Source organism: Lissotriton vulgaris, chromosome 8 (assembly GCF_964263255.1).
Source record: "Lissotriton vulgaris chromosome 8, aLisVul1.2, whole genome shotgun sequence".
Lineage (NCBI taxonomy): Eukaryota > Metazoa > Chordata > Amphibia > Caudata > Salamandridae > Lissotriton > Lissotriton vulgaris.
This window is the reverse complement of record NC_141696.1, coordinates 832,184,829-832,209,840: the sequence shown is the minus strand read 5'-3', so window position 1 is coordinate 832,209,840 and position 25,012 is coordinate 832,184,829. Positions and strand designations below refer to the sequence as shown.

General features: G+C 40.9%; 1 protein-coding gene across 1 annotated transcript in view; it reads right to left on the bottom strand.

The window, feature by feature from the left end:
- SLC9A4 (solute carrier family 9 member A4) overlaps nt 1-25,012 on the bottom strand; it is a 669,359-nt gene that overhangs the window by 343,092 nt on the left and 301,255 nt on the right. The gene's annotated exons all lie outside the window — the stretch shown is intronic.

The following is a 25,012-nucleotide window of genomic DNA, read 5'->3' as shown; positions in this document are numbered from 1 at the left end:
GCTTATGCATGGATACAGAATGTGAATGCTTACCAATTTCAGAATAATCTGACTCATCCAGTTTAAGCTAGTTTGAATAGTGAGCATGGAAACATGCCCAAAGGTTAGGGTACTAACTTTGATAGATGTAATCTTCCCTGAACTATACTCTTTGCGCAGTAGTCCACACAGAAATGGTAGCAGTGCAACAGGGGGAATGGGTATTATGTAATAAGCCATGGTTTATGAAGTTTGGAGTCTAGCCCTAATTGTAATGGTAGCAACCATTAGGAATTTGCATTGTTAAATCACTACTGGAAGAGTACACCCAGGAGCAGCAGGTGAATAACCAATTGGAGTGGCATTAAGCAACCAGCTATTGTATAATCTCATATGGGCGCCACTTCAGTGACTGAGGCGCAATATTTATTTTACCAGCCATGATATATGCCTGAGGAGCACTAAGAAGCAACCCATATGAATGGGAATGATACAGTTAGCCATAGTGCTTAGTTTTAGTAGTTCACTAAGGAGGAGCCCCAGAAGGACAGACTGGGAGCATCTTCTAGGAATGGGTGATTATAAATCAGCTATGGCATATGCTCTGTGGTGTCCACCCAGGAATGACCATGAACAAACCGTAGGAATAGTAAATAACACAACCAGTAATTGTATTGGCTCTCAGTAGTCCACCCGGGAGCAGCAAAACCAAACCCTAGAAATACTAAAATATAAAATGGCAATGGGGACACACAGGAACAGAAGAGGAGTGAACCCTAAGAATCAGAATCAAACAGCCTGCTAAGCTGTAGATTGTGCACTAAGGGTTTCCATCTGCTGCAGCCGAAGAGTGAGCCATGGGAATGGTCATTGTGCAACTCACCACAGTGCCAATTATGCTCTGAGGGGTTCTGTCAGAAGTGGAACGTAAGCAACCATTTCATACTCAGTCATAGTGTATGCCAGAGAAGTCCAAACAAGAGCAGTTGAGGAGAAATCAACAGATATTGGCACCATACAACCCAATGAAACTGAGGGGACCACTCAGAAGTGGTAGAGGACCAAAAATTATACGACCAGCTCAAATAAATGCCTGATGAGTGGCATGGAGCAATCCCTATTAATGGCCAGTCATAAATAAATCACAATGCATTTTCTGGGGAATCCACTCAGTTAAAAAAAACTAAGAATTAAACTCTTTTTAGTGATGACAGAAATACATGGTAAATCTATAATATAGTATTACCTTGGCAATGAACTGAAAACTTTTGTAGAATCAATAAACATCAAATTTAAAGTGCACTGTACTATTGTGCTACTTCTCGTATCTCCTACACAGCAATGCCCTACTAGTTCCCGACTATTGAATGAGTGTTAAGTACTGGTGTTGTGCATATATCTCCCCTGTATGAATCCCACTTTCACTGACAGCCCCGGCCATCATTTACTGTCTTTTCTGATAACATGCACCAGTCCATATCCTCCATCCAGGCTTGAATTGTTGGCAATTCGAGTGCACCCCGCACTTTCGCTCTATTGCGCTTGGATATTATCATTCCTAGCATCACTCAGGTCCTTTCTATACTATTTAGGTCTGTACCACCCCATATGTTTAGCAGGCACCAGTTAGCGCCTGGCTCCAGTCTTGTCCCCAACACCTCCCCCAAGGAGCATACAACTGCCCCCAATATATTTTAATATGTATACAAACCCAAATTATAAGATAAAAAGGGGCCCTTCTGTATCCTACAATTAGGATCTGCCCTGAAACCGACCCTAGTATGGAAAAAGTGGTTCTGCCACGAAAAGGTAGGTATTTTTATCAAACATTGTAATCACTCCATAGAGATAAAGCATTATCAATTAATGCTACATACACAAACGCCTTACTAGACACTATTTATTTGAAAACAGTTAGAAATGCACTGTATATTAGAAGTCATATATCACCTGTGTTTAGTACATTAAACAATTCAAACCAAATACAGACTGTGAATAATATTCTGTGACATATATGTACATGTGGGACAAGTGTAACATTGTGCCTCATATGTAACACAAATGCTAAGACAATAGACAATCGAAGACAGTCAACACAATTAACATGTATACATAAAAGTTTGTTTGATTGAGTGCCCATGTATTGTTGATACCCTTAAAGAAAGCAAGTGTTTTTCATCATATCTTGTACATGTCTATATGGGTATGGTATGGTTTATTCATGGCACGTTGACGTTTTGACCCCCCCACCCCCAGGGACGAGTGTAGTTAGGTAACATCACACTGGGTCTTCATCAGGACTAAAAAACACATGTTGTTGTCCAGCCTGCTATGCCAATTTCTCTGGATAGAGGGAATTCGCGTATGATCCCTTCTTATTGATTAAAACCTAGAACTGCAGATGTGATCTCTCTTTTGGATCTATTAACATGAATAAGCTAATTCATATACTTTCTCCTTGATGGGTTAGGTGTGTGGACTCTCCAGGACTAGGAGCACGAAGTGTTTCCCTGGTACCGCCGGCAACTGCAAAAATCAGAGTTACCCGGTCGTGAAGAACCACGTCTCAAATGATATGATAAAAAGGGGCCCTCCTGACTACATTGTCTCCTACAATAAGGATCTACCCTAAAACTGACCCTGACAAGAGTTTGGCATGAGAAGTACATTCTATGCAAATATCCTAAGTTGTATTAATTTGAATCGCAAGGAAATTGCCACCACCCGAGGGGAGGCCAATACTTCTTTCCATTCCTCGTCGTCTTGCTCCTCTTGTCTTGTGCCCAATACTCATGGAGTTGGAGGAGGGGGGTTCAGGAGTGTTGTTAATCAATTTTTGAGAGGTCAAAGATATCGCTTTTTGGATCATATAGTCAGTGAGGAATGTATCTTCCAGTGGAGAGGATTTGGGGAGCTCCTCCCCCCTGGGACTGAGCGCTTGATGAGCATGTCTAATGTGCATGTACCAAACTACTCTGTGGTGGCTCTCCTCGTGACCACAGATTTCCCACTCAAACAAGACCTATTAGATCTCATCTGTCAAATCAAATCAAAATAAATTTTATTCAGTATATATATATATATATATATATATATATATATATATATATATATATATATATATATATATATATATATATATATATATATATATATATATATATATATATATATATATATATATATATATATATATATATCCATAAAAGCATTCTACAATAAAATCTCACATAAAAAATATACAACTTCATATCACAGATTTTTACCAGAGCACAATTCTTTACAAAAATAAGCACTGTATGACTTCAAGTATTAGCAGGTATAAACAGGTATGAATTACATGTCAACGCCAGGGATCAACAAAATACATACAATTCAATATTACAATGTTAGGATGAAAATTCTATTTAATTAAGTTCGTAATTTAGCGATTCCAGATAACTAAGTTCCTTTCTCCTTTTGATTGTCGTCTGTGTAAAAAAGATAACTGTGTTACATATTGATGCTTTCTCCAGGTTACAGACATGATAAAAAGCAATTTTATAAGTGTACAGTTTATTAGTAATAAATATTGGGCGGAAAAACAAGTTTCTGATGTCCCAATAAAAATGACAGAAAAGTATAAAATGCAGAGTACTCTGGGGAGTCTCACTATCACACGGGCACCTTGGTAAATTATGGCTCCACTTACCCATTTCTGGCAATGCTACTTGGAAGTGGAGCGTACTCAGCCTTAGTCTTGTCAAATAAAATATATGCTGTAAATTTCTCGTAAAGATAAGATACGGTTGAGTCCCAGAAAAAATTGGTCCTTCACAATACAATTTAACACTTGATTTTTTACTAAGTTCGGCACCCCTTTTATTTTCTCTCGATCGCAAAAAAAACCTTCTTAAGCTCTGTTTTACTGTGGGTCTGTGTGCTCGTGGACTCGTTAAGGGTAACATCCATGTTTACTCTGCTAGTAGACCACCAATATAGTGCAACCATGGTATATCCCTATAATGAGCTAGTTTGAGGCAATCCAAAATTACTTCATTAGTAAAATAGGCTTCTTCTTTAGTCCAGATTCGATGCCACAAAGTGAGGGCCGCTGCATTAATCAGGTCACTCATATGGTACATCTAGCTCCATGAAAACTATATAGATTGGTGTTGAGTTTGGGACCGCTAAAACCCTTCTCAAAAACGTATTCTCAAGTGTTTGTATTGGGGAAATATCAACCATACACCATAACAAGCGACCGTAGTACACTTGCTCCCATATAATTTTAATATCTCACATACAGGCTTATTCCCTATTTTCTGTGAGAATCTAAAATGGGCCTCACTTGATCTTACTAACCTTAGTTTGCAGGAATTTACATGACCAGTCCATGAACCTATGCTATTAAGAAGTAACCTTAAATAAGAAAAGGTGGGTGTCCTCTCAATAGAAATTCCTCCAACGTTATGATTTCTACATTTACTTTTCATGTTACCACATGTCATGACCAATTTCTTGTTAAGGTTAATTTTTAGGTCCCTTATGGTCATGAAGTTGGTGAAATTATCTATTAAAAGTTGGAGGTCATTTGCAGTCCTCGATATTAGGACTGCATCATCTGCATATAATAAAACTGGGGAAACACGTTTATTAATAACGGGGGCATCAGCTTGCAAACTCTGTAATAAAAAATCAATGGCATTAATATAGAGGGAAAATAAAAGAGGGGCGAGGACGCAACCTTGTCTAATTCCTCTGGTAACTTTAAAGTGCGTAGTGCATTCCCCCTTTTGGCCATAACGTATTTTTGAGCTAAGATGGGTATATATCTGTGATAAAAATGTATAATATCCAGGGGAACCAATCTCTGCTAAAGTTTGCCATAACTTGGCATGGTTTATAAAGTCGAACGCACTAGAGAGGTCGACAAAACAAAGATGAATTAAACCTTTTTTTGCCAGTGTGTATTTCCCCATTGAGTAACTTGAGGTTCACGCACTGCTCTACCATTCCAATACCCCTTCTAATACTTTAAAACAATATTGGGCGTCTGTTAAAATGTTTTTATCTTGTGTCCAGCATTCCAATATCGCTAACTAAACTTTGCCCATTAACCTAGAGGTGGAATTCAGAAGGGATATTGGCTGGTAACATTGTGCGCTACCTCTATCCCCTTTCTTGAATATAGGGACAATCACACTTTCTGCCCAAGTTGATGAATAGCGTTAAATAAATAAACTAGGATGGGTGACCAAAAATCTAAGTCATGTTTAAAAACATCGATTGGAACCCCGTTTGGCCCTGCAGCCTTCCCACTTGCGCTATTTTTTAAATCTATATTTATCTCTGCAATGGTAATTAGTTCTATCCTAGGATTATTTGTCAGAGTAATATAATGATTTTCTTCCATTTTAAAGGACTGTTGTGAGGGATTAAATATATTTTCAAAGTGAGTTAACCATTCTGCTTGTGTGGCCAATGTATCAACCCTTACCGAAGTAGCATCTTTAAACAGTGGCTGATCAATGGTTTTCCAAAAAGGATAGAGTTCTTTGTCTCGGCTGCTTGGATCAGATTATCCCAAGCATTTTCCCTTAGTTCTAGTTTTCTTAAGTTTAAGGCTTGCCTGTAATTGTTCCGAAGACAATGGATTTTTTCCCTATCCCTTGGTTCACTTTTTAGTACCGCCTTCAGATCCCTATTTATTCTGGAACAACAATTGTTGAACCAGCGCGGACAGTCCTCCCTGCTTTTCTTGATCTTAACTTTCAATTCATTTAAAATTGAATCAGAAATAATTTGAAAGGCTGAAACAATATCGTATCCAGCCATTTTTTAGGCAGGTTCTCATTTTTCTCCAATATTTTCTCTGCAAAGATTGTGGGATCTACATCTGACCACTTTATCAAAATCCCATTTTGGTCTGATGTTTTGATGTTACTTACAAGGGGGATGTCTTCACTTTTTAGAATAATTTACAGTTTAGCAACAATAAAACAGGATGATCACTTAGCAAACTGGGTTGTATAAAACAGTCTTCAACCAAGTTCCTATCGTTTCTAGATATTAAAAAGTGGCCAACGCATGAGGACGACCTGGACCCTTCATTATTATTTTTTATTTTATTTTTTTATATTTTTATTTTTTCTCACAGGGCACATTAAGTGAAAAACATGTGCAAATCAGTGTATATCAAAAAATAAACCAAAATAAAAAGCTAGCATAAGCATGAGGTAAACTGTTTAAACATACAAGTCTTAAATAGGTTTTCATATACATTCTTAAATTAAATTGAAAAATAAAAATCGTATGTACATGGGTCAACCTGACAGATATCGCTCTACAAACCAATCAGATCGAAAATAGGGAAAAATAAAACACAAAGAAAGAAAGAAAAGTCAAAACAAAATGAACTAAACAAATAATTCAAGATGCGATCAGTGAGATGGTTAATCTAAGCAGTAGGGGCTTACTTTTCGTTTCATTTATTGAGGGGGTCCCATATTTTTATCCCTAGCGCTCTTCCCCTCTTGCCCTTTCGTGCGTATATCCCCTTCTCTAAATTGTAGGTATTTAGCAGCTTAGCCACCCATTGATGTAAAGTGGGTGGAATTCGGTCTAGCCATGCTGACGCAATACAGATTCGAAACACTGCCATAGCAACAAAAAGGAAGTAATCATATTTAGACCGTGGAGAGTCCTCGGCCACCCCCAATAAAATTCTGACTGGGGTCAGATTGACCTCTATTCTCAAAGAATTTTTCATAAATAATTTGATGGAGTTAAGTAAAGGCTGTAAGTGAGGGCATGTCGCAAAAATATGTATTATGTCTGCCTCTGAGCTATCACAACGTGGGCAGTTGATCCCCTGCGTTCCTCCCAATTGAGCAATCCTAGCTGGTGTATAATATAATAAGTAAATAGTTGTATAATGTTGTGCTTGGAAGGCAGCCGAGCAAAGAATTTCCTGTCCTAGTTGTAATGACAACCGGAAAGCCTCCTGTTCTGTTCCTAGCTTGTCTGCCCATTTAGATTAATATTTTGCAAGATCGTCTTCTCTACCTTCAATAAGCTCAGCATAGAATTTTTTGAAAGTACCTTCCATTTCCACCTTGTATGGCTTCCAAGATGGTATTTTTCTCAAACCCCCTTGGTCCACCTTTTTTACTGGTTAGGAAACTCCTGACTTGTAAGTCCTTAAAGAAATTCCTTGATTTTGAGGCCAAATGTCGACTGAATATCAGTGAATTGACGCATTCCTTCAAGCCCAATCATATCCCCCGCTTTAGTCAACCCCCGCCACCCCCACTCTAAAAACACGGTATCTGAGAAAATCTCTTGCAGTAGTGTGGGATTCTGAAATAACCTAGTGTATGCATTAAATCTTCCCAACCCAAATCTTTTCATAAACACCTTCCAGACCTTGTGTGCTGCGATGACAGTTTTGAATTTCGTTCTTTTGAAGTAACTGAGATCAGTATTATTCAGAAAAGCATTCTCCACCCCTTCACCAAGGACTAACGCATAAATAGAAACAGAACCCATTGCTTCCTACAATTCGGACTCCGCCCCCCCATGAGCCCTGTCATTTGCTGGAGGGCTGCTGCTCAATAGTATAGTTTAAAATCAGGCAATGCCCATCCCCCTTTATCCCTAGGGAGTGGCATGTATCTCAGTGCTCATCTTGTTTTTCCATGCGCCCAGATGAATCTATTTATCATCTGTTCTAGAATATTAAACCATTTTGCTTCAAACATAAGCGGGCTTGCCCTGAACAGGTAGAGGAATTTTGGGAGGAGGATCATTTTAACGATGTTAACCTGCCCTACTATTGACAGATGTACATTATGAAACCTATCCAGATCTTTCTTGGCTTTATTAATTACTGGCCCTATGTTTGTCTCTACCAACTTGCCCACATCCGCAGTTATGTTTATCCCTAGGTAGACTCCAGACTGGACCACACGCAGATCTGTACACTCTGCCTGCTCGTTTTTAATAATTTGGGTTTTAGATTTGTTCAGAGCATATCCTGAGACTTGGCCAAACAGCTCTGCTTCCTCCGTTACCTCTCTGATAGCTTCTGTAGGTAATGGTGTGATAACCGCTACGTCATCTTCAAAGCTTTGTAACTCCTTGCCACTCTGCATCAAGACCTCTCCCTCACTTATGCAATTTCGAAAGCTATTGAAAACCTGGCTATTCGATCAGTAGTCCAATACAGCCTGCTATGAGCGATGAGGGAATTAATGGAATCAATTAGCGCCGAGACGCCCACGGGTATTCGCCGCGCTCAATAAATTACAAAAATAAATAAATAAATAAATAAATCTGCATAAGCCAAAACCTTACATAGACCCCAGTGGGGGGGATCCAGGTGTTCTGTTCCAACTTTCAAAGCAATGGATCTATATACGTAGCAAACAGAAGTGGGGAGCACAGACACCCCTGTTGTGTACCTCGTGTAATTTGAAAGGAAGAGGTATGTCCTGCGTTCACCCGGATACATGCTGTGTTCGAGCAATGTATAGTGCTTGTATTGCCTTAATAAAGCCCTCCCCAAATCCGGATCGCCTCTGAACTGCCCATAGAAACTCCCAAGAGACCCGATCAAATGCTTTTTCGGCATCCAGAAGCATAACTGCCATCGGGTCTCTTGGGGTTTCTGCGGCATCGAACAATATATGTAATGACCTTACGATTGTGATGAGTAGTACCTCTTCCTGGAATGAAGCCGTGTTGGTTTATACTAACCAGTATGCCTATTACTCTTGAAAATCTTACTGCCAGTGCCTTTGAAAAGATCTTTACATCTGAGTTCATGAGCATAATTGGCCAGTAGGAACCTGGCTTAATAGATGGTTTCCCTTTCTTTAAAATGATTACTATGTACGCTCCTGCACAGCTATCCGGTATAGAAAGGCCTACCTGTACCTCCTATATTGTATTGACTAGATCGTAAATGATTACATAAAAAAGCACCTTATAAAATTCCCCCGGAATCTGATCTGGGCCGGCGGCCTTACCTGAGGGCAAGCCTACCACAGCGGCAGCAATCTCTTCTTTCCCCAGAGGTGCGTCCAGTAATTACCTATCCTCCTCCGATAATATATAAGTGGGGGTGTCGTGCAAGTATCTTTGAATTTCTCCAGGATCTTTGGGTTGTTCTTCTTTATATAGTTTACTATAAAACTGTCGAAAAACTTTGTCAGTATCTGAAACAAGGTTCCCGCTGGAGTCCTTTATTTCTTTAATTTCACCTAAGGCTACCTTCTGTCTAACCCGAACCGCTAAGGTGTGACCCACCCATTCACTAAATTCATGAAATGTTTCCCTTTTAGCTAAAAAGATATCAGCAGCTTTAGTTGCTATTCTCTCTTCTACCTCTGCTTTCTCCCTGGCAACCTTGAGTAATGCCTGGTCAAGTGATACCCCAGTTGTCGTACACTGTGCCAGGTTCTGTTCAGTGCCTAATAACGCCCTGCTTAACTGTTCCGACTTTAACCGCTCTTTCTTTTGCTTAGATAGGCTGAAACTAAGTGTCTTTCCGCGGACCCCTGCCTTAAAGGCATCCCAGACATTCTCTGAAGCAGTACTTCCCCTATTCCCAAAAATTTTTAATCCAGGATTTCATATGCGTGACATATTCGGTGTCCCTCAATAAACCCCTCTCAAATGTCCATCCCCGCTCCTGCCTTTGTATTGCTGCTACCTCTATTGTTAATATTAAATTATTGTGATTGGATATGATCCAGGGGAGTCTTTCAATCTGTACTTTGGACATTAAGGAGCAGGATGACATAAAATAATCTAACCTAACACATAGCTTGTGGGGGGCAGAATAGTAAGTAAACCCTGGCTCACTAGGTTTTAACTTCCCCCATACATCCATTAACGTATTATTCTTAGAAAGGCTAAGGATTGCCCGGCAAACTCTCTTTTTCCGGCCCTGATAACTCCCATTTGGGTCCAATCCGAGCCCTCCTGCCCGTTAATATTAAAATCTCCAGCTAAAATAACCTGTGGAGCCCATGTAGCCAGTTCTAGGTCTAAAAAATCAAAAACTTCTGGATCATCTTCTGCTGACCCATAGATTGATCCCAGCATAGCCCAGTCACCTCCAATCAAGCATTCTATCACCACCCACCTACCCCATTGGTCTTCAAGGGCTAGATGTAGGTACTTTAGATTTACTGATTCTAAAATATCGAATTTTACAGATTCGGTATTTTAGAATCGGTAAATCTGATGTGGGTAATAATCAGTATTTGCTATTGAATCCTATGGGCCTTGAAGCCCATAGGATTCAATAGCAAATACCGATTCGGTATTTACCGAATCGGTAAAAATACTGAATTGCAAAGGGGAACAGGGTGTCACTTTGACACTCTGTTGCACCCCTGTAACTGGCTTGTGCGCCATGTAGCACACATACATGCCCTTAGGGCATGTCTGTGTGCCACATGGCACAAGTGTACATGCACAGATGTGCATGTACACAGGAATTCGTTATTTACCATGCAATTGTATTACATGGTAAATAACAAATTCTAAAGGCCCTGTAGCACTGTTAGAAGTGCTACCTAAATAGGAAAATACAGATTCGGTAATTTTACCAATCGGTAAATTTACCGAATCGGTAAAATTTACCGATTCTGTAATGTTACAGAATCTGTATGTTTTCAGTGCCCCTATATACCAATGTCAAAATATCGATCTGAAACGGCCGAAAATCTGTATTTTCGGCCGATTCCGACCGGTATTTTGACACCTACATCTGGCCCCAAGTTTCTTACTTACCACCACATTGCTGAACCTCGATAGAATAGCCACCCCTCTAGTTTTAGCCCCTTGCCTTGAGTAAGCTAGCAAGTGAAATCCCAGCTGTTCCAATAAGAAACCCTTGGTTCCTTCAATGTGCGTCTCCTGGAGACACACAAAGTCTGCACCTGTATTTCTAAGCAGCACCGCTACTCGCTGTCTCTTCAAACGATCATTTAAACCGCATACATTAAACGTTATTATTCTTATATTCATTAGGGTACATCCGTTGGTTGTCCTACCCAGTCAAGCTGTTCCCAAACCATCAATTTTCCTTCAATGTCTGGTATAGATACCATCCATGGCCTGATTGCTGACTCTAGTTGCATTCTCCCCCCTACGCAAAGCTCATGTGTGAAAAGGTACAAAAGTGCACTGTGCCCTATGCCCATAACCCCCCACCCCCATCCCCCCTCTGACTCCCACCCCCCTTACCCCCCTTAGAGGCAAATAGGTCAATCCTGACCTAAGTGTGACAGCTTTTGGCCCGCAGGGAATCGCTAAGCCCCCCTACCTCCAAGCAAAAAAGAAACCTAACTAAGTGTGATTGTGCCATAGAAGTGCTTTTTAATGCTTTTAGCCTTAATAGTTTTAGTAGATTGCTATATTGGTTAATCTACAGATTCATCCATATAACTTTATCTTGATTATCTCAATGCAGCATTAGTGCTCCTCTGGTCCCTTCTTTCCTTTAGCTCCAACAAAAATGATTGGGCTTTAGTCTCTGAAAAAAACATCCTGGTTTGCCCGTTAACTAACACTTTAAGGCGTGCTGGGAATAGTAGATAGGCTTCACATCCCATCTTCTGAAAAGGCGATATCAGTTGTCTTAATCGCCATCTCCTTTCTACTGTGACGTGGCAGAAGTCTGGACGTGCAAAAAATTTTGTTCCATTGAAGGAGCGCCAGGACTGAGGCTTCGCTTTGTCCATCACTTCTTGCCTGAGTAGAAATTTCCCAACATAAACCAGCATCGCCCTGGGTTTGTCTTGGCTGAGTTGTAGCATAGCCCTTCCTCTGGATTAAAGAAAACCGATGAGCGCGTTGCACCTCGTTCTGCCAGTTCCAAGCCGAGAGTTCGGGAAAGGCCCGCTTTAATAGTGAGATGACAAAGGCCCGTGCATCCTGCCCCTCCACCCCCTCTGGAATTCCCAAGAGCCTAATGTTGTAGCGTCTCTGTCGGTTTTCGAAGTCTTCCAACTTCCATTGAACGTCCTCAGTGGCTTTCTCCTGGGCCTCCTTGAATTCCTGCCATCTTGAGACTTCATCCTCCAACTTTCCAGTCCTTTCTTCCACCTCAGTGACTCTCCCTGCCATTTCCGCATATAATTTGTTCATTTTGCTTAGTGAACTTTGAATTTCTTTATTTGCTTGCTGAGCTCTTCTGCTCTCGGATCTAGCCTCCCCCTGTATCTGCTTTAGTGTGGCATAGAGCAAGTCCATAGTTGGAGTCTGAGGTGGGGTGGAAGCCTGCTGTTGGTGTTGGCTATGCATTCCGCCGTCCTCATGATACAAGTGAGAGGTAGCAGAATAGTCCCAATCTCATTTTTTTGCCACTTCATGATGTAAAGGGCTGGTGTTTCAGGCACAATATGTTTTTCTGTTGCCTTGCCCTTTGGTTAAGCGGAGCCCTCTGGATTGTGCTCTCCGCTGCAGATAGGACGACCTGGACCCTTCATATGTATGTTTATCACAATCTCCTTCATGCGGTCCTGGCTCCATGACTTCCAATTTATATTTAATCATAGCATAACCTCATCGCTGCTTGAGATATTCCTCTCCTGTGCTGAAGGTCTATGGAAACGGGTGTGGTCATGACGAGCTCAGCTCGTCATGAGTGTAGCTCCACTGTGCCTCATGACGAGCTGAACTCGTCATGAGCATGGAAGGGGATAATTAATGGCCTCTCCATATAAATTACGTGGAAAATGAGATATTTGATCACCAAATATGTCTTCATAACCACATTGATCCCCTGTAATGTCTACACATAATTTACAATTAAAATATCCTGCCCAAATTTAAATATTATAACCCCTTAGTCCTTTCAAGACTAAGTCCAATTCTACCTCTATTATCAAGACAAGAAGTAATTTTAAAATCCCATCCATCAAATCCCTTGACTTTCTTAAGGGTTCCCAGTTTTTCAGCATCCCATAGATGGGTGGCCTATGTGATCTTATTCGCCCATCACAGGCTCTTATTTACTGCGTGCCAGAGCTGGACCATGGGTTTGTTGAGGCCTGTAATCTGTAGTCTTGTTGGTGTGGTGTAAAGTGCCCTATCGTAGCTCCCGCCAGGTAAGACAAATATGTCCATTTTGTACGCAGGTTCATCATAGGGTCAATGTAGACATTGATTGATAGCCATTAGCTGTGCTTCCTAGACTGCCGTGTCCCTGCTGCGTAGCGGGCCCATACAGGGGGGAAGATGCCCACTTGCCACATGGCGTATCGCCTTAAATCATAATACCTGATCGGTCGGAGTGGGAATGTAGCCTATTCTAATGAGACAATAATGTGCGCCCGAGTGTAATGTGAAATGTCACCCCTCTGGGTTGAGGATTCACCACACGTCGATGCGTCGGATAGCTCCAAGGATTTTGGAAAAAACGTGACAGTGTGCATTGTGAGTCACAGGGGTGTGACATTCTAGCAGCCAAGATAAAGTAGCATTACAATTCCCCCCTATGAGAAGCTTCCCCTCCTGGAAGTTTAAAAAAGTAAATCTCCCAAATCTTGAAAAGCTGTGCTGTGGAGTGCTGACAGGACATACATTGTCACAACAGTGATTGGATGACCCTTCTAAATTCCCGGGACTGCAGCAAGTCTACCTTGTGTGTCCAAAAAGATATGGTCTATAGCCAGGGGAAAAGCGCCTCACATAAGTATCCCTAACCCTCTCGATCTGGTGGAGAAGCTAGAGTATGCAACTAACTTGTAGCACCAATGAATTAGGGCTTTACATGTGTTGCCATTTAAGTGTGTCTCCTGCAATAGGACGACGTACAGGAAGTGTTTTTGTATGAATTGGAGCACTATTCCACACTTGAGTTTATCTCCCAGTCCCTTCACATTCCAGGAGAGGAGTCTCAGTCCCATATCTAATACTAGGCCTATCGTAAATTGTTTTTTTGTTCGCTCAGTGCTCCAATCCCAATCCCACGATTCAGTGGTGTGGGTAAGACCAACATATTGTGCCCCAGCACCCAGACCTAAGTCACCGAACTGCCCACTGTGAATCAAAAATAGGGTCTTAGCTAGTCCATCACTATGAACATCACAAGACAAGGCGCGTTTTCCATTCACGTTGACACCGCTACCCTTTTTGTGATCTAAGGTATAAACAATACCTACTTAAAACAGGGTACCCCCCTTCCTTCCTCCCTGCAATCTGTGTTTGAAACTACTGGCTCCCCCAACTGTGGCCCTATCCAAAACTAATGTGTGAAAAGAGGAGGGGTGACCTGGGCATCTCCTCATCGTCTCCCACAACCCCAATTTGTTATCATAGTATCTGCACATTTATTCCTATATTAAAAGGGGCTGGTCTTCCCTAAGCGTTACTTGGCTACAGAGACACATAGCTATACGATTATACAGCTACACATCCAGGTTAGACTAGGCACATTATTGCGAATTACTTAGGGCGTGCATTTTAGGAATATACAAGTGCTACTGTTTTTATATAAACTGCTTATGTTCATCTTATTAGCACTATGGTGGAAATGTATCGACTATTTACTATATTGGTACTAGCAATCCCTTTCATATACTTCTGTCTCCTGATTGTTGCAGCACTTATGTTTTACACCAGATTGTCGCTGGACCCAAAAACAATTATTGAAACGTCCTAATCGCCAACTTGTGTATTTTCTGAGACAAAGCAAGCACGAGTGTCTGACAAAACTTACTGTACAGTTTTCCACGATCCCTGAGGAATCAAGGTTGTCATATTCAGTGGTGGCCAGAAACTACCTACACCACTGTAAGACACAGAAGGGTAGTAGTGGCACTGTAGAGCTAGCAGATCTAACGGCTGACATATCCTGTGGGTATGTCTGGAAGCAGTTGGGACCAAGCCCTCAGTTTAGCTCATCCAAAAAGCGCAGGTCCTGGAGGACTCCTAGGAACTGCACAACATATAGCTGTTAAATATATTGGAATGGGTGCTTTCTGCAGGGTCAACTCAGATATGTGCGTTCCATGACTGAAACCCATTTGTGTTGCCTTGTAAGACTCTGTGCACTATTCCCTTGCTAATTAGTGATAAAATGCCTATGCTTTCCCCTGAAAGCATACTTAAATTGGTCCACACCTGATTGGTACATTCAATTTACTTGTACATCCCTAGTATATGATACTATATGTTCCCGGGATTTGTAAATTAAATGCTACTAGTGAATAGCAACACTTATTGTGTCACGCACTAAAGTAGCACTTTTAAACAATGTCTTAGGGTAGCCAATGCAGCCTATGGTGCATTGTTACACTGCCATTTCAATCGGTCAAAATAACCATTTTCCAAGGCTTAGCCCTTTCTTTTTAATAAATATAAGTCACCTCTCTGGAAGGCCCTAATGGCTCATAGGGTGGGGTGGACAGCAATTAAAAAGTAGCACATGTGGGCTTAAGTTGTACCTGTCTTGGCAGTGAAAAACTCTGAATTTTGTTTTTCACTGCTGTGAAGCTATCTTCCCCATAGACTAACACTGGCTTATCTTTTCTGTATATAATAAGTGATTACTTCAGAATAGAAACGGATACAGAAATACTGAATATGATCAAATGAATTGTAATTTAAACCCCTCATTAATAGTAAAGTTGGATTTTAGGTTACTATTTAGAAAATGCCACTTTTAGAAAGTTTACATTTTTCTGCCCCAAATCAAATGTGCCTTGCTCTCTGTGTCCAGGGTAACATGGCTGTGAATAGCTCTTCTGTGGTGTTTTGTGTGTTGACTGAAGTAGAGACAAGAGAGGCCTAGATGTGGATGGACACACCTGACAGGTTGGCTAGAGAGGAGTTGTTCCCTATGTGGATTACACTTCAGAGGGGCTTGCCTGAAGTATGTACAAAGGAACCTGGCACCAGGCCTGCCCTTGTCTTTGCCACCCTAGACAGTTTGTAGCAAGGACCAGGGGAAAATAACTGACCAGAACCAATTTGGGGGGAGCTTTAGTGAATTCTCCACAGTAAGGCTATCCCCAGGTTAAAAAATGGCACTTACAGAATCTCTCACTAGAGCACTACTGGATCGAGCAAGATTTAGAAGGGCTGCCCTGCTGTCTGAAGAAGGAAGGTTGGGACTGCATGCCTTAGACCCGTGCACTTAAGAAGGGACTCAAAGGGTCAACTGGCTGACCTCTTGTATGAGCTACCGGGACAAAACAAGCTTCCAGAGGCCTCCCCGCAACTGCAAAGCTGGCAAGCATCAACTGTACCTTCCTGAGTCCTGCAACTGGCCTATGCTGGAGTGAATCCTAATTCACCAAGACCCTGAACCAATGGAAGGCATCAGAATTTACTCTTCCTGAAAAAACAATGTAGCTACAGATATTTTTGGCTCCTTGCCTTCGCACAAAGAATCAAACATTTACAGTGATCTCCAATGCGAGTCCAGCACTATGCGCCAACAGTGACAGCCTGTGATGACCACCAAAGCAAAGCTCCAGCAACAACCAGCTCTTCAGGCAACAACTGTAGCCATCCGCAATGCACCATCCTAAAACCGAAAGAAACCCCCCTGTAGCCCCCACTAACCTGAACAACACTTTTTGCGCATACTTAAAAGGTAACTAATCTGCACAATAACTTTGTCACTGTGCCCGACCTGCACTCCAGTACAGTCAATTGGAACTTGTGACTTTTCCCCGATTCATTGCACCAGACGACTGCAAGTTTTGCTGTGTGCTTTTTGGCACTGTTTTCATCTCAAACTTCAAAAATTCTTATCTCCTGTTCTACTGATTGGATTTTTGTTGTTTTGGTGTCATTTTTTATATTTGCATTTACTCTACTGTTCTAAATTGGTTAGTGATTTTTCTCATGTTGTATTTCCACTTTATTGCTGTTTGGATATGCATAAATACTTTGTGCACTGCCTCTAAGTTAAACCAAGCAGCTTATGTGCCAAGCTACCAGAGCTTTAATCACAGGTTTATTTAGTGATTTTTGTGAATCACCCTGACAAGGATTATGTTTACTATTTGAGTGCTGCTCCCACCCCTCTCAACTAATAACTCAATTTCGTACAAATACATATACCTTTTTTGTGAAAATGTGACGTATTTGGGTGAAGCCATGGGCTTATGCAACCTTTAATTGGTATCATTTCTTTGATAGCCAATATGTCTATGTGTTCTGCTATATATATGTGGAAAGCATTAGTTATTATGGTGTATTTTATCTGAGTTCCTCTGAGGTAAAGTAGCTTGTTATGGCCCATATGTCTAAACAACATTGCCAGTGCTTCTACCTTTAAAAGACTGTAAATGTTTCTTTGAAAAGCTTAACTGTGGAAAATGAATGATAGCTATGAGAAAGGCAGTGCTTCATATGTAAAACAATAAGTGCTGGGGACCAAAGTTTTACTCAGAAGGTCACAGCCAGCACAACAAATATTGTGGCACAACAAATATCGGGGGAGATGAATACCAAGGCTGAGTAGCCTGGAGCCCACCTGGTGACTCTTTCATTCACCACCAGACACACTCTGCCCTGATATCTCACTCCATCTGATTCTTTTTCAACCCTATGTTCGCCCTTTGTCACTGTTCTTCTGTCTTCCTTTTCCTTTCATTTTTTTTGTTTTTCTCTCTTGTTCTGCATGAAAGTCTGATGATGATAAATAAGTGCCATCGGCTCAGATTAAGCACTGGAGGGGGGATATAAACAGCTATGACGGCAGAAGTCATTTATTAGAAAGTATTGCACATTAGATGTTTGTCAAAAATGTCCTGACAATGATAAATCATGACAGAAAGCATGACTAGAATAGGGTGAAAATGGCAAAGGAAAAAGACCAAATATTGGTCTGTCCTGTCACCCGAATAGGTGATGAGCAGAAAAAAATATGGCCCACCGAAATTGCTAAATTAAACGTAATTCCACTCAAACAGCGCTTTGACACCAGATGCGGGGATAGAAAATCCATGTAAATGCCACTAAAATAACATAGAAGCAATGTACTGGGGAATCAAAGTGGAGGTGCAAAATGTTGGCTCCATCCTTCTATGTTTGTCAAGACCACATATTTAGGTATTTACACTTGGCCTTATGTACTTGTGTGACACAATATTATTAAAGAGACATGGTACACTGAAGTTCTAGAATCGCATCTATTGTATGTTTTGAGATATATGAGTCTGTATAGTAACGTTTTCCTGTCCAGAAACATCTGGACTGCTGACATTATTCTTCTATAGGTTTAGACTGTAAAGTGGTGTGCTAAAATGTATTAAATGTATTGCATTCACCTGGGATTAGTGAGAACAAATCATATGTGTGTTAATGCTTTCTTAATGAATTGTGACTCATTGTAATTTTACCTTAAAATTACATATATTGGTTATTGTGCCACATTTAAGAGTACTGCATGATATAGCTCGATTTATTATAAAAGATTTAAGTGTGGTAATTTAGCGTGATTGCGGTCCTTAGGCTTACAGTCGGGCAGGTAATAGTAACATGAAAGATGTTTTTCTGCATGTTTTTCTCCTTTGCGTGTGAAGCCTGAAATCATTTGTTAATAAGTGGAAAGCCCACTGCATTTCAGAGATGGAGAGAAGTGAGGAAGAGCTGGCAAGGTCAAATTATTTTATTGAAGAACAAAGGGAGTGTTATAAATTGCTACTATCAGACAAAGGGAGGAACCAAGGAAGCTCTGGAAGCACAGACTTGAATATGAGTGGTACAGACCTCTCTTGACATTTCTGATTGTGTGGCTTCATGTTAAACACATTTCTTTACTTAGAGAACTTCTACAAAGGTTCTTTTGCAGACACCTTTCATGATACTGTGCTTCAATATGGTTTCCAGTATTCTTGGGTTAGTGTAGGGTTTAATAGATGCTGCAAATCTTTTCCATGTATGGGGAGAAGGATCAAAACCATTCAACGAGTCACCAAATTCTTGTTCTTCTTTTATGTATCGCAGCTCCTGATATAATTATATGTTCTTTACTGTTGAGGGCCAATATTGTAAAATGCTTTGTTCTCCCTCTGGTTATTGTACACTTTAATACAATGTTTTTTTAGATTGATTTATATTAGTCTGGCTTTGATTTTGTAATAATTCTTTTAAAGACAAGTTGCTGACTGAGACTTTCATTGTGGGGTCCTAATGATAACATTGTACTTTAAGAATTAAATTGTTGTTAACCCCTCTTTCTCTCACGCTACTACAAAGCTCTATCGAGCAGAGTTACATTGGAAGAACCCGCCCAGAGCGTCCTCATATGGTTGAGAATGGTTAGTGTCTGAAGTAGAAGGGTTACGAAAACTGTTACTTTAGATTAGTTTTGATCCATCTGAGTCCCTAGTGCCCATGTTTCAACTAGTAGAATCGGTATTGGTGATGTTCCAGTGGTTCAAGAGTGAATTGTAACAGCAGAGGAGTGAAAATCAATAGGGTTGTGTGCAAATGGCTTATGCTTAGCTTGCACTGTTTGTGGTGATTGTGAGGTTTCTAGCAGGGATTGCATGATATGATGTGGTAATGTTTTAGATGATTGTGAGTTTGGAGAAGTTGTTGTTGGGTTCGACATTACCTACAATCCTGGGATGATATAAAAAAGGGTAGAAGACACTATATTGTAATTGTCTGCTGAGGTTTTGTGGGGGTTGTAGTGAGATGTCGACAGCCCAAACGAGATAGGGGGTTTGAACTTTTGTGTGAAATTGAGGTATGATTATTGTGGCGTACCTTTTGTGCAGAGGACAGTTGTGCTGATTCCCTAAAAGAACGAGGTTTCAATTGAATGCATGTTTTTGTTATTTTCATCGAAAGACTTTGCTGTTATTGGCAGTTCACCATCCCACGGTGTCTGTGCCAGCTTACGGGGACAGCAGCCATTATATTTAAAGTGATTCCAATGTGTTTCCTTATGAATTTTCTGTAAAAAACAACAGAAGCGGCACATCAGTAGACAGCACAATCTTTATTGTGCACTAAAACGACTAGTTTCGGCGTTAGCATTTATCAAGTCTTATCGAGTTCTGTTACTTTATATGATGGATTTCTGTTGATTCTTTAGTAAATCAGACAATTGTTGTTTGCAGTCATTGCATTGTATTTATTTGCAAGCGTGTTGCTGAAAAGAGTGCGTGTGTAAAAAATTGTAAAGGATGTTGAGCTGCTGCGAGGAGTGAGATTGTCATCACAGTGTGCCATGCTGGTAGAGGTTGGTTGGTGTGAAGCGATGCTGTTAATGGCTGTCTACATCACGAGATGCCCTGCTGTTAATGGTTGATTATTTAGGTTGAGATTTCAAGCAAAATATAGATTTTTGTGTCAAAACAAACACATTTTAATTCAAAATGAAATGTTTTAAAGTTGTACGAGATTTGTTTAGAGGAGATGTTCAGACACCTACGGGGGGAGCCCCGCCCGAAGACACTGCATGTGATTATATGGTGATAAATGTAGGGCTACACACATGTATTTGGTTAGAACAATGGCACAAGATCGCTGAGAAAGAAGGTGGACCAGTGATTTTATGTTATGGTACATTTATTTATTTGAGAATTATTGAAAATTTGGGGAGAATTTTATATCACATGAAACCACAACCCAGACCTCCACAATTTGAAGTGCTTGATGCTTGGCAGCGTGCAGCTCATGCAAGAGAAAAAGAGAGGTATCAGGGATGAGTGAAAAAGGCAGCGCTTACTCATGGAGAAAAAGTGGAGAATTGACATGATAAAGGGAGCAAAATTATCCCAATATTGAAAAACAAAGAAGTGGAAAGAAGGACCAAAAAGAGAAAGAAAGGTAAAACAAGATAATCTGGAGAGAAAGTAGAAAACAGTTATAGTGATACTAGTGATAGTCTTTTTATAGGTGTTAATATCTAAGTGACCACCACCATATAATGCGATTCGAATGGAGGGAGGTGGGAGCAAGACTGCAGGTGGGAATACTGGATTGCCTACTGCACCAGTAAGTACAAGTCCTGGTATGTTAGGAATTTCTCCTATGCAGAAGGACCAGAGCGTGAAAGGAACGATTACAGTGAATCAAAACATGATAGGAGGAAATTCAGGGAATTGCGTCAGGGAACACTTCAGTCTACTTTGAAAGTAAACTTGGTGGATGTGGGAAAACCGAAGAAGGAATGGAATGAAATGATAAGTGGTTGTCTTACATTGGATCAAATAGAAATGTATAGGCAGTGTTCATGAGTACAGATGTGACTAGGAGAGCAAAGCAAACACATGACCAATATTCTGAATTTTCTCAGAAATATAAGATAGATTTAGAGTGGACTAAGGTGTTACAGAAGAGCCACCGACTCAGAATTAGTGATCAGGACACAGAGCATTTGAGAGTACCAGGGATTAAGATTCAAATTTGGAAATTAATCCATAGTATCAGAATTCGGAGTGAATTAGAGTAGCGTGAAGTTATATGGTCAAAACGAAAGACTCCCAAGAAAACTACAGGAAAGCCGCCTTCTTCTGGGGGGGGCTCAAAAGGTGCTACAAGCTTTCCTTTACTGGAAGCGGAGGTTATATATATGTACCTTTGAATAGGAGCGGTCTGGTGTCATGTACAAATTAATTCTCTAAAATAAGAGAGAATCCTGTGGAGTGGTACAAGCAAGTTGAGTGGTTTGTGAAAATGTTGAAGGTCTTGTGGACTGATATGAATACCTTGTTCAACATTATGGTCCCAAGTGATTTGTGGATGGCATGAGAAATAGCTGAAGAGCTATTAGAGAGAGAGCCTACAAGAGACCCTGTGACTAATGGTCCTTCAGCTATAGCGCTGAGGAAGTATGATCAGGCGATGATGTGGTTGAAGTCCAAGGTACCACCCTAAGATACTGACTGGGTCAAGATTGATCAAACGAAGAAGGCAATTCATGCACACTATGAGAGACTGTTACAGGCATTTAAAAAGTATAGTGGAGTGGAAACACTGAAGCCTATTGATATGGGACATTTTGTGTCCTGGTTTGTGACAGGATTGAGACCTGAGATTTATATGAAGATTCAACATCATCTGATTTGTTTGCAGAATAAGTTGGTTGATGCGATTTTGAGATATGCCAAATACTGTAATGATGAGATTGAAATGAGGCACATAAGGTTAACGGAAAAATTAATGATGATACAAATAATAGACTGCTCAGAGAGGAATTCAAAATCCACTGTTGGTAGGGAATGCCCCTCCAATGCAGGTAGTGTATCAATAGGGAGCTCCAGCGATGCAGTGGGAGGTGGATTTCAGTCACAAAGTAGAAGTCAGGCTGTATCTATTGATCTGAGTACTGGAATGTATGTAGAAACATTGAAGAAGTCTAAGCCATGCACTACAGCAAATGTTTGGGGCATTAAAAGCTAGAAAGTCATCTTAATCCCACAAATCAGGGTCAGCATCCAGGGTTTGTACCAACTCAGAACAGTAATTCCATGCAGCAACGGAATGTACCCAGAGCTCAGAGTTGTGATGTGCCACAAGCTCCAGTGATGCAAGCTTCAAATATACCCAGATTTTTCTTCAAACCAGGTTATAAATTTGAATCACAAAGCTTACTAGAATAATAATCCTTACCAACAATTTCCTATGTTTGAGACAAGTGAAAATCTTGGCATTGATTAGTCCTCCTGACTATGCCTAAGGGGGAGGAAGATTGCTTGCTTAGCACAGTCTTGGAGGTAGACCTGAGAGGCCATTTATAGAGGATGAGGTTATTGGCTATGATGTATAATTTTTGGTTGACACTGGTGCTACCTGTTCCACTGTGAGATCAGTTGAAGTTCCATACCTACCCGTCTCGGGAGAACTCACCAAGTTGTTAGATTTGTTAATCAACAAATACAAAATACCATTACTGAGGATGTCCCTGTAAAGATAGGGAGTTTTGATGAGAATCATCAAGTTGTGGTTTGTGATTGAAGTCCAGTGAGTTGTTAGGATGCGATTTGTTGCACAAACTGAATTGCACTGTATATTGTATCCCAAAAAGAATAGAGCTGCAAACTCATGATGAGGACATAGTTGTTAAATTACCTAATCCGAATCTGATTTTCTGAATGTATCCAATGAAGACAACAGAAGATTTGGCTTTAGATCTCGGAGATTCAATGAGACCCGAAGTTTGGAATTTTCGGGAAGGACATTGGACTCATTAAAGCAGTTGAGTCTGTCCGTATACAAACAAAACCGAATGTGGAATGGCCCAGAACACAGCAGTATATTTTGACCCCTAAAAGGATTGCTGGAATAACTCCAATGATCGAGACGATGATTAAACAGGGTATACTAAAAGAAATCATGGAGAGTCCATGCAACTTACCCATCATGGGCCTGCAGAAGCCTAGCAGTACCTGCTCGTTGCATCAAATGCACAGGAAGCATGCACAGTTGACACTATTGGATTGCTTAACCACTTGACTGCAAATGGACTTAAGGTATCCCCTAGTAAGTTGCAGTACTGTTTGAAAAAAGCCATGTACCTTGGTCAGCATATTGAGAAAGGTGCGAGAAGGGTGTCACAAGAAAGAATCTCTGCGATCATTCAAATAAATCCACCAACAACACAGAAAGAAGTCAGGATATTTTTGGGAATTGTAAGCTACTGGCATCAGTGGATATCCAACTGTTCACAAGCGGCCAAGCCTTTACAAAGGCTGACACACAAGGATTTGTTGGATCTGGTGCCTTGGGACAAGGTTGCTTGGTTGCTTTCATAGAGTTGAGACAAAGTCCCTGCACTAGGAATCCCTGATTACAGCAAAAAAGTTTTAACTTTTTTGCAGTGAAATAGAGGGCTGGGCTCTTTCAGTGCTAACACAGAATAATGTAGAAGTCAAAGGCCAGGTGCTTACTTCTCAGCCACTTCCCTAAAGAATTGGTCTGGTGTGAATCATGCCACTCTGTTACCCATTCCCGGTAATGACACTGATGATATTGAAGTGGAGCATAGCTGTCTCGATGTTACTGATGGGCTGAGTTATGTATAGGTTGTTGTGTGGATTTTTTCATGATGGATTGAGCCATATCTCACAAGAAGGAATAATGGTCTCACAGTAGCAAAATTGTTACTTAGGGAGTTGATATCAAGGTTCGGCTTCCCAACTTATTTGGAATCGAACCAAGGCACGCACTTCAATAACAAAGTGCTGAGGAGGCTGTGTTCTCCTTGCAAGTTGAACGTAGACTGCATTATAGTTACTGACCTGAGGCATCAGGTCTGATGGAGCAAGTCAATGGGTTGTTGCAATCACAACTTACCAAAGTGTTTGCTTCTACGTCTTTAAAATGGCCGGATGGTTTGCTGTTGGTTTTGATCAGTTTGCACAGCACACCCGATTGTAGGACAGGACTGTCTCCCCGTGAGTTTATCATGGGAAGGGCAATGAGATTGCCAGCTGTACCTGCAAATGCTCTGGTAAACATTACTGATGATTTGATACTAGATTACTACCAATGATTGGCTGACGTGCGGCGCTCTATGTCTCATCAGGTTGAAGCTGCTACAGCCCTGCCGCACCAGGAGCAGTTTCACAACCTAAGTTCAGCAGACTGGGTGGAGGTGAAGAAAGACATAGAGAAGTCATGTTTGGAGAGTAGTTGGAGTGGGCCGTACCAAGTCATACTCATAAATGCAACTGCTGTGAAGTGCAGAAGCCGCCACAATTGGATTCATTATATTCAGTCTCAAGGGATTCCATGCCCTCTTGAAAAAATAACAGCACCTCTCCCAGTAGAGCCAGTGGTGGTTGAGTGATCACTGGAGCAGATTAGTCAAGCTGTAGGGGAAATGTCAGAAACTGAAATAGCACTTTATCGGTCTAAGGAGTATTTTGCAAAGATTTGAATGATGAAACTGGTGAAGGAGAGACTAATCCAGTTGTCGTAACAGAGATAGACTCTGACCCTGACAAATGGCCTAATGCTAGATAACCATGAGGGGCAGCAGAAGAATGTTGGGCAAGAAGGCAAAAGAGAGCTAGACTAGTACTGCAGGCAGAAATTGACCTTCCAGAGGGTACAGAGG